The 10,553-nt window shown below is 33.5% G+C and overlaps 1 non-coding gene across 1 annotated transcript; it reads left to right on the top strand.

The window, feature by feature from the left end:
• Positions 1-4,931: 4,931 nt before the first annotated feature.
• LOC133787748 (small nucleolar RNA R71) lies at positions 4,932-5,039 on the top strand. Its single transcript, XR_009872748.1, has one exon. It is a non-coding gene; the product is annotated as a small nucleolar RNA R71 (small nucleolar RNA).
• The last annotated feature ends 5,514 nt before the right edge of the window (positions 5,040-10,553 follow it).

Raw genomic sequence — 10,553 nt, 5'->3', positions numbered from 1 at the left:
CCCCCCTCCAATCAATAGATATGCTTTTATGCTCATGGTATAGGACAAAGGGAATAATGAATACACTGATGCAAGTATAGGCTCAAAACATGTGTTAAACAATGAAAAAAAATCAATTGTCAGGCTCAAATAGGGTAACTAGAGATAAAATACATAAGGGTTAGCTTGTAAGGCTCAATCGTTCCAAAGATGGCCTATATCCTCTTCTTAAGTGTGTAGTGTTTAGGATTTCGTCTCAAATAGCAAGCAAGCAAGTTCTAGAAAGATTTCAATTTGTATAATCCACATTCCAAATTTAACATGCATATACAAAGTTTAACTCCCACATCTACAACTATGAGCAATAGTTCAAACAAGTATTCAATTAACCATAGTGAAGTGACAAAGTAATTCAATCACGAACACAAATTGTTTTTATATGCACAACTCTTCCTTCGGATTATACACATAGCATTCACTCAATCTCATCAACAACAAATTATCAACTTGGTTCACAACAATACTGTGAAAACTAGACTCAAACACAATAACAACTAATACTAAACTTGAAAAACAACAAAGTAAAAAAATAATTCCCTTCCCCCAAACTTAAGACTAACATTGTCCCCAATGATAAACTCAAATAAAAAGAAGAGATGTACTTGAAACCCCATAGGATAACATCAAATTTTTTGGCTCCGCTTCTCTGATCACATTAGAGCTGCAGCTCTAATTTCTAAAGCTGGGACTCTAATTCAACTTTTGTGCTATTTTGCTGCCTTTTTTTCACATTTTTCATGGTTGTAATTACATAAAATATTTAAAAGAACTAAACAAAATAAAATAAACTAAAATTGTTCAAGTAAAAAAAGCATAAAAATAAAAAATAACGAAAACATAAACTTTAGATGCCTCTCAAGGGTGTTGTCATTAACGTCATTTAGCCGGACGTTGACCTTTTCTTAAATTCAACTTAGATCCAAACCACCCCTCATGTCCTTGAGAGCCATAGTATCATGAAAAGAGGCTCGTTTCTTGATATTGCACACTTTTAGAACTTTCCACTGCTCATGAAACAATCGAGCTTTCTCACTAAAGATCATTTTCACTTTCTGATGAACTGTTCGCTTTCCACCTTCAACCATAGATTTCTTCTTAGTAACTTCAAGATTATTACCTTCACTTTCCACCACATCAACTCTACAATAAGTTGGAACCTCCGTTGCTGCAAAAACCTTAAATGTTACCTCTTCTTTTTGCACTCGCAACTTCAACTCGCCTTTTACACATCTATTAAGGCCCTACAAGTTGCTAAAATTGGCCTTCGAAAGAATAATTGGAATATTTTCATCTTCCTCCATATCAAGAATAATAAAATCTATAGGAACGATGAATTTTTTCCACCTTTACTAGAACATCTTCAATAATACCCCTAGGATCCTTTACTGAGTGATCCGCCATTTGCAAAGACACGGTAGTAGGTCGAGCTTCTCCCAATTTTAACTTTAAAAAAATAGATAGAGGCATTATATTTATACTAGCCCCTAAATCAAATAAAGCCTTTGTCACCATTGCACCCCTATGGAGCGTAGAATGTTGTAACTACTCAAATCTTAAACTTGAGAGCTTGCTTCTTTTGGAGTATCGCATTGCACTCCTCAGTAAGTGTAAATGTCTCATAATCCTCTAGATTCCTTTTCTTCATCAAATTTTTTTTCATAAACTTCACATACCTTGGCATCTATTGAAGTGCTTCAGCAAAAGGAATGTGAATGTGTAGCTTTCGAAAGATATCCAAAAATTTAGAAAACTACTTGACAAACTTATTCTTTTGAAGCCTCTGAGGATATGGGAACTTTATATGGTGATCTATGATTATTTTTGGCTGCTTTTTCTCAAGGCTCTCATTAACCTCTTCTTCAAATTTACCCTATTTCTCATCGACCACTTTCGGTAACTGAATAGGCTTCTTACTAGGCTCTTCTAACTTCTTACCACTCCTCAAAGATATTGCATTGCATTGTTCTTTTGTGTTTACCTCTGTTGTTCTTAGAAAGTTTCCTTGAGTGTGGTTTGTCAATAGGTTAGCCAACTAACCAATTTTAGTCTCCAAATTTTGAATTGATGCCCTTGTCTCAGTCATGAATTGGTTCAGTACATTAGGTTGTGCTTCAGGTTGCTTCATCGATATTGGCTGTTGTGGTGGTCTATTTTGTGATTAATAAAACCTAGGAGGAGGTCGTGGATAATGAGGTTGATTTTGCTTAAATTATTGTTGACTACCCTGACCACTTGTCCAAGAAAATTTTGGGTAATTCTGCCACCCTGGATTGCAACTCATGGAATATGGGTTGTTGGAGGGCCTTAGGAAGTTCTGTAATGACCCAACTATTTCTAAGATCTTGGACCAATAAAACTACTAGACATAGCTACTATTTTTGGGAAACATACATCATAAATAATATAACTTTATTTAAAACCCAAAATATTGTACCAATACAAGATAAGGTAAAAATATAAAATAATATGTGATATGTTATGGGATCCCATTGTTTATAAAACATAAAACATAAACTTTAATTGTTTAAATACTAAATGCGGAAATACATAAAAACATGAATAAAAAGACTAAAACAATGTCATCCTCGATTTTGATCCTCACGCAGTCCATTCAATCCATTCATCCTCAACACACAAGCCAAGCTGCCATGAATCTTTCCGCCTTCCATAAATCATTTCCCTGCATCAAGCTAAAAATAAAGGAATGAGCCTAATGCCCAGTGAAGAAAATCTACTAACAACATATATCATAAAACATAAGATTATAACATAAACATATACTATAAAATATATGATTATAAGAACGTATATCATATAGGACTACAATATCAATGGCCATTAACTCATTAACATGGCATGTGATAAACCATCTAGGTCCTCTGTCTACTAATCGAGGTAGGTTAGATCACATGGTAGTATATGATAACCCATCGAGGTCCTCTGTCTACTAATCGAGGTAAGGTAAATCATAACTCTAAACCATGAAAATGATAAAAATTCTTGGGGCTTGCTATCTAATCAAGTCATATGCTCAAGCGAATATAAAACATATTCTTGGGGCTTGCTATCTAAGCAAGTCATATGCCCAAGGACTACAAAACATAATTATACATATACATGTCATAGCATAAACATATCATAACATAAACATACAAGCACATATAATCTATCCTATTTTCCTTACCAAAAACCATGATATTTGAGAACAAGAACGGGATTGGAAGACTCCTAAAACCAATAGTAAAAATGGTGAGTATTTCTAAAGAATGAATATGAAAAGGGAACTAAACCATCCAAGTAGAAACTTACCGAAAAGAACCTTAAGTTCCAAGAAACTTAAATACCTAACAAAGAATCATAAACAAGAGTTAGAATCTAAAAAGAAAATAAAAGAAAACTAAAGAACCATAAAGAATTGAACTTAGGGATAAGAATACCTTGAATGATCTTATGAATTGATCTAAACCTCGATACCGAAATCTCACTATATCTTACTTCCCAAGTGTTTAGAAAAGCTTAGAATGATAAAGCTTTTAACCCAAAATCCCAAGTGTTTCTCTCTATAGTAACACTAGCAACTTGGAGGTTCTGAAGACTGCTTGAAGAATGAAGAAAATGGTTGAGTACTAGGTCCTATTTATAGAGTTCAAGGAGTGAAACTAGCCCCTTTTAATTTGAATAAATAAATTAAAATAAAATGAAAAAGATTTGAATTTTCGTTCAACAGACGCCTAGAACTCGGTCAAAATCATTCAAAAGTAGGTCCAAGAGGTTAAGGGATTTTTTAAGCTCGGATTCCACGGATTTCAAAAATGCAAGGCTGGGGCCGATATATCGCCCCCTATAGGCGATATATCGCCTCCACTATGTTCCCGAGCCTCCGTTCGATCATTCATGCAATGTCGACATGTTTTCCGTATCTTCTGTAGGTGATATATCAGCCCCTATAGCTGCGATATATCGGCATACGTTGATATATCAAACACGTATTTGCACTTTTTCAACATATTTTGAATTGATAAAACAGCTTTGACTAAGTCTAAACGTGATCCTGACAGTTTCTGGAAGGTTCTAGAGCTTCTAGATCTTTCTTTTAATTAAACTATTCATCAAAAATACTTAAATCTTTAATAAACGTGATTATGACAAGTGTCATGCTCTTAAATTCTATCTAAACCTTAGGTTATAATGAATAATATTTCTAAAACCAGCAATATTAATCAAACCTTATGTTATTATTAATATTTCTAAACTGTAGGTTAAACTTATAAAACCCATAACTATTGCTATTAGTGTCCAACTAAGTCCTGGCTTGAACCAAAATCCATAGAAACTATCATACTACAAACTACTACTACTACTACTACTACTACTACTACTACTACTACTACTACTACTACTACTACTACTACTACTACTACTACTACTACTACTACTACTACTACTACTACTACTACTACTACTACTATCTAGCTAAGTAATTATTCTGGGACACTACAAGTTCCATATTGCTTACACTTGCTTTATAGGCATGTTGTTAAAATCCCTCGTTGTGCATTGTTAAAATAAATGAAGTCCTCCACATAACTTACATATGACTTGCATCTGTATAACTGGAGCTTGAATACTTTTCTGTTGTAATTGTTTTGTCAATGTTGCCACTTGAGTTGACAACATCGAGATGGCATCCAATTCATGCACTCCAGCCACCTTCCTAGTGGTTTCTCTTTCTGATGGCCACTCATAGTTATTCATAGCCATTTCTTCCAACATATAATAAGCCTCATTAGCGCTCTTACTCATGAACGGTCCACCCGACACTGCATCAATGATTGTGCGAGCAGTACCACACAAACCATTATAAAAAAATATGGACTAACTTCAATTTCTCAATTCCATGGTGGGGGAATTTTCTTAACGACTCTTTAAACCTCTCCCACGCATCATACAGTGACTCACCATCTCTTTGGTGAAAATTTGTTGATTTCACCTCTATACCTTGCAAATAATGATGGTGGGAAAAATTTGACCAAAAATTTATGAGTAAGCTCCTCCCATGTTGTAATATAGTTGGCTTCCAAAGAAATAAGTCAATTCTTTGCTCCATTCATTTGTTACTCCGTTCATTTTAAATGTGGCACAGAGCACTAATAAATTCACCAAATGCAAGTTTGGATCTTCCATTGGTAATCCCCCAAACTGAATCGATTCTTGTACCATTTCCAGAATGGCGGGCTTGATCTCAAAGTTATTGGCATCAATTGTTGGAGGTCTAATACATGATTGTGCCCATGTGACAGTAGGTAGCATGTAATCTCTCAAACTTCTTTGCGCTGCTTGATGAATTGGTGCCACTTGTTTAGCAACTCCTACGACATTAATATTATCAGCTTGATTCTGAGCCATTCTTTCTAACCGTTTTAGTTTCTTATTTATTCTGCAAGTTTTCACGATTTCAGTATCAACAGGCCCTTGATTCTGATCCCTATTGTCACATAAACTACTTGAAAACCTGAAATCACAAATTGCAAAAAACCAAAATTATAATGGTATAAAAGAAAGACAACCAAATTAGAAAAAGAATTAACTTCCTTGATATTAGTAAAAACAGTCCCCGTAAACGGTGCCAAAAACTTGTTACAGATTTTCTACATGCAAGTATGTTATATTATTTTATAATATAATGTAATATTATATTATTTTATAATATAATGTTTTAGATTAAATAAATGTGACAAACAGTGTCACATATTGTAACAAAGAGTGTCACATATTGTAACATATAATAGAGAGTTACAATATTTAGATATATGTGAATATCCAAATATGTAACATATTTGGTGTTACAAATTTGTAACTTCCAAATATTGCCCATTATTGTGTAGATTTGTTGTTACACAATATTGAGATGAATTTCATAAAGTCATATGTGAAATGGCTTTTAGAGATACGATTTTAACGCCAATAATGTGTTTTGGGGGTTACAAAATCAATTGGGAGTGGATTGGAACCGTTTGGAAAAATAGCACATTTTCATGTGCTGAAATTGGCCAGTGGCCGCGGCCAGGAATGTTGGTGGTCGCGGCCACTGATACTCATGGCTGCGGCCACAGGTGTTGACTGGCCAAAAACTTCATTTTTTTCCAACCTTTTTGAACGGCTCCAAAAACACAAATAACTCACAAATCTCATTTTTAATTCCATAAAAATCCAATTAATCACTGGTAACAACCATGGGGGTTGGTGGAATATGAAATTCAAAGGGTGTTTCTAAACTCTATAAATAGGAGCCTATTACTCACTTGTAAGACACAACTTTTCTATCCATTATAGCACTTGGCTAGAAAACGCCTAGAGGCTTGAATATTCCATAAATCATTTCCAAATTTTGTGAGAGATCCCTTAGTGCTTGAGTTAGGGGGAAATAAGCTTTTGGACAAAGGTTTCAAACCTTGTTCAAGTTGGTGATCCCCAATACTCTTCACTTTGGTTGTGTGAGTGAGAGTTTCTTGTTATTTGTTCTTGTTCTTACTTTTTCTACTATTGCGTTTCTTCTCATTATTCTTGTTCTATTTACTTGTATTTTTGTTTAGAGTTGTAATCATTTTATTTCTTTTGTTTCAAACACTTTTACTTTATTTGTATCTTTTTGCTTAGAGTTGCATTTCTTCATTCTCTTCTTCTAATTCTTCTATTGTTTATTTGTATTTTCAATTGTAGAGTTGTAACATTATTTAATCAATATTTGTAATATTTTTTCTATAGTTGTAATTTTCTTACCAATTTCCATTGAGGCAACTTATATTTTCCTAACAAAGTATACGTGTTCATTTAACAAGTAATATAATGTAAGAAAGGTCGAACCCACAAGGATTGTAACTAAGTACCAATCATTAATCCTACTGTTCTATTTGGTTAACGATAATTTAATTATAAGAATTAAGTAAAAATATTGAAATAAGAATGTAATTAAAGTAATAAATGACAGCAAAGGAAATATAATTCAATAATTAAACTAAGGCAATTAACTTCATCTACCATCCACTTTATATTTCAGTAACACAAATTATAATATTCAATTCTCTCTCGTGATAGTAGGCCAACAAAAGTAACTTATATTCGTACTAGGATATACAAGTCTCAACCTTATGTAAATTTTCTACATCTCTGTGATAAATGAACATAAGACAAGCATTAAGTAAGACAACCCTAAAGCTACATAGACCAAATCGGTACTCTCGCCCTATAATGAAATCTATGTCTATTCAATTACATCATGATCAATTCTCACTTCTCAGGTTTTGAATCAAAATCATATAAGTCAAGTAATAGATGGTCAGTCAATCACAAGCATTAAGCATAAATTTGAATAGATCACAATATAGAATAGAAATCATTAAACTTGCATTATTTCAATATAAATTTTTACGAGAATTCATTAACACCCTAGAAAAAGAGTTTAGTTCATGACAGAATTCATAATAACCATAGAAGAAGAAAAAAGCATCCAAATTACAAAAATTAAAAGTAGAAAAGAAGAGAAACTATATTGAGTTCTTTGATTCCACTTGCAATCCTACAAAATGTGCTTATCTCCGTCTCCTAGGGTTAATCTCCCCTTAAAAATGTCATTAAGAAAGCTTTTATAGTCCCTAATTAATTTTGTGCGATAGGACAAAATTGCCCTTGAAAAATACCCTAAATTATGTGTAGCATCTCAGAATTTTACATAGCTAGATAGTAGTAGTAGTAATTAGTAGTAGCTTATAGTATGTTAGTTTCGTGGATATTGGTTCAAGCCGGGATTTAGTTGGAAACTCATAGAAACAATTATGAACTTTATAAGTTTAACCTATAATTTAGAAATATTAATTGTAACATAAGGTTTGATTAATATAGCTGCTCCTAGAAATATTATTTATTATAACCTAAGGTTTAGATAGAACTAATAAGAATGTGACACTTGTCACAAGCATGTTTATTAAAGATTTAAGCATTTTGGATGAATAATTTAATAAAGGATAAATCTAGAAGCTCTAGAACCTTCCAGCAGCTGTTAAGATTACATTTTACTCAATCAAAGTTGTTTAAACAAGTTAAAAATAAGCAAAAAGAGTGCAAAAACGTGTTTTATATATCAACGTATGATGATATATCACAACTATAGGGGCCGATATATCGCCCACGGGAGATACGGAAAACACGTCGACTTCACATGAACGAAAGTACAAAAGCTCGGGACATAGGTAAAGGCGATATATCGCCTAGGGTAGGCAATATATCAACTCCTGGAGCCATTTTTGATTCCTTGTGGATTTAAATTAGAAACAGCCCCCAACCACTTGGACTTGCTCTTGAACGTTTTTGACCGAGTTCTAGGCATATGTTGAAATGAAAAATTCCAATCTTTTCAATCATTATTCATTTTAAAAGGGGTTAGTTTCACTCCTTGAAATCAATAAATAAGACCTAGTACTCAGCCATTTCACTCATCATTCAAGCATTCTTCAGAGCATCCAAGTTGCTAAGATTACTCTAGATAGAAAACACTTGGGTTTTGGGTTAAAAGTTTTTTCAATCTAAGCTTTTCTAAACACTAGGGAAGTAAGATAGAGTGTTATTTCGTTATCGATGTGTAGATCAAAGTCATAGTCCATCGATGGTATTCTTATCCTCAGGTTTAATCCATCATAGTTATTTTATTTTCTTCCATTTGCTTTCAAATCCTAACTCATTATTATGGCTTTTGGTTAGGTGTTTAAGTTCCTTGAAACTTAAGGTTTTTCGATAAGTTTCTATCTTAATGGTTTAGTTCTCTTTTTCATCTCATTTTCTTTAAAAACTCGTGGTTTTTACGTTTTAGGAGTGTTCCAATCCCGTTCTTGTCTCCAATATCCTAGTTTTTGGTAAGGAAAATAGGTTATAATATATGTGTTATGATATGTTTATATGCTATGATATGTTATGTTATATGTTATATATGTATGAATATGTTTCATAGTCACTTGGGGCTTATAGTTGCTTAGATAGCAAACCCCAAAAATTTTATCATTCTCGTGGATTAGAGTTACGATTTACCCTACCTCGATTAGTAGACATAGGACCTAGATGGGTTATCATATAATACTATGTGATCTAACCTACCTCGATTAGTAAACTTAGGACCTAGATGGTTTTATCACATACCACAGTAATGAGTTAATGGCCATTAATATTGTAGTCCTATATGATATACATTTTTACATCATATGTTTTATAGTATATATTTTATGATATAGTCTAATGATTTATGATATATGTTTTTAGTAGATTTTCCTTGCTGGGCATTAGGCTCATTCCTTTTATTTTAGATGGTGTAGGAAAATGAACTTAGAAGGCGGGACAGATTCGTGGTAGATCGGCATGTGTATTAGGGATGGATTGATTGAATGGACTGTTGGAAGATCGAGGATGACGTTGTTTTCAAGTCTTTTAATTTATGTTTTATATATTTCCGCACTTAGTATTTAAACAATTGATTAAAGTTTATGTTTTATGTATTAAACAATGGGTACCCATACCTTATTTTGTATTTCGTACCGTATTTTGGATTTTTAATAAAGTTCAAATATTTTATGTATGTATGTATTCCAAAATAGTAGTTATATTTAGTAGTTTTTAATGGTCTGAGGTCTAGAATTAGTCAGGGCATTACAATTGGTATCAGAGCTGCAGTTCATATGCATGAAGGTCTCCTTGATACACACACACAAGCTCCGGATCTAACAGCCAATGTAAGTGTTTATGTTATGATTATTATGTTTATGTTAATAGCTAACGTTTTAGTCATTATGTTTTTAGTTAAAATGGATGGAGCCTTGACCTATCATAATATCCGAGCCATTAAGGCATTAAAAAGGAATTTCCATAGCTCAAACAAGAAGAAAAGAGGGGCAATAAGATTGTTCCATCCAGAGTCTTTGCCTTGACCCAGGGAGAAGCCGAAGCTAGTAACAAAGTGGTCACAGGTCAGATTCCTATCCTCGATAATATATGTTCATTATTATTTGATTTGGGAGCAACACACTCGTATATCTTGTTAGGAATGATAGATAAATTAGACAAACCTTGTGAAAGACTTAGAACTAGGTTTGTGACAGAATTGCCTTTGGGCGAAGTAGTCCTATCATCACGAATAGTACGAGGTGTACCCATCAAAATCGAGGATATAGAACTAAAAGGAGACCTGATAGAGCTAAAGATCAAAGACTTTGACGTAATACTGGGCATGGATTGGCTAGCAAGGCATGGCGTAACCATTGACTGTAGACGTAAGCAAGTGACATTCGAAACTCCTGACGGTCAGAAACTATGTTTTATGGGAAAGGTTTCAAGACTACGAACACCACTTATCTCATCTCTCAAAGCTCAAAGGATGATAGAGAAAGGATGTCATGCATTCTTATCAAGCGTCATGGATGTGGCAAAGGAAACACCACTAAAGGTTGGAGACATCTGCATTATAAAGGAATTTC

The sequence above is a fragment of the Humulus lupulus genome, chromosome 6, assembly GCF_963169125.1.
Source record: "Humulus lupulus chromosome 6, drHumLupu1.1, whole genome shotgun sequence".
Taxonomy (NCBI): Eukaryota; Viridiplantae; Streptophyta; class Magnoliopsida; order Rosales; family Cannabaceae; genus Humulus; species Humulus lupulus.
Note: the sequence above shows the minus strand (reverse complement) of the source record. Positions and strands in the feature narration are given on the sequence as shown.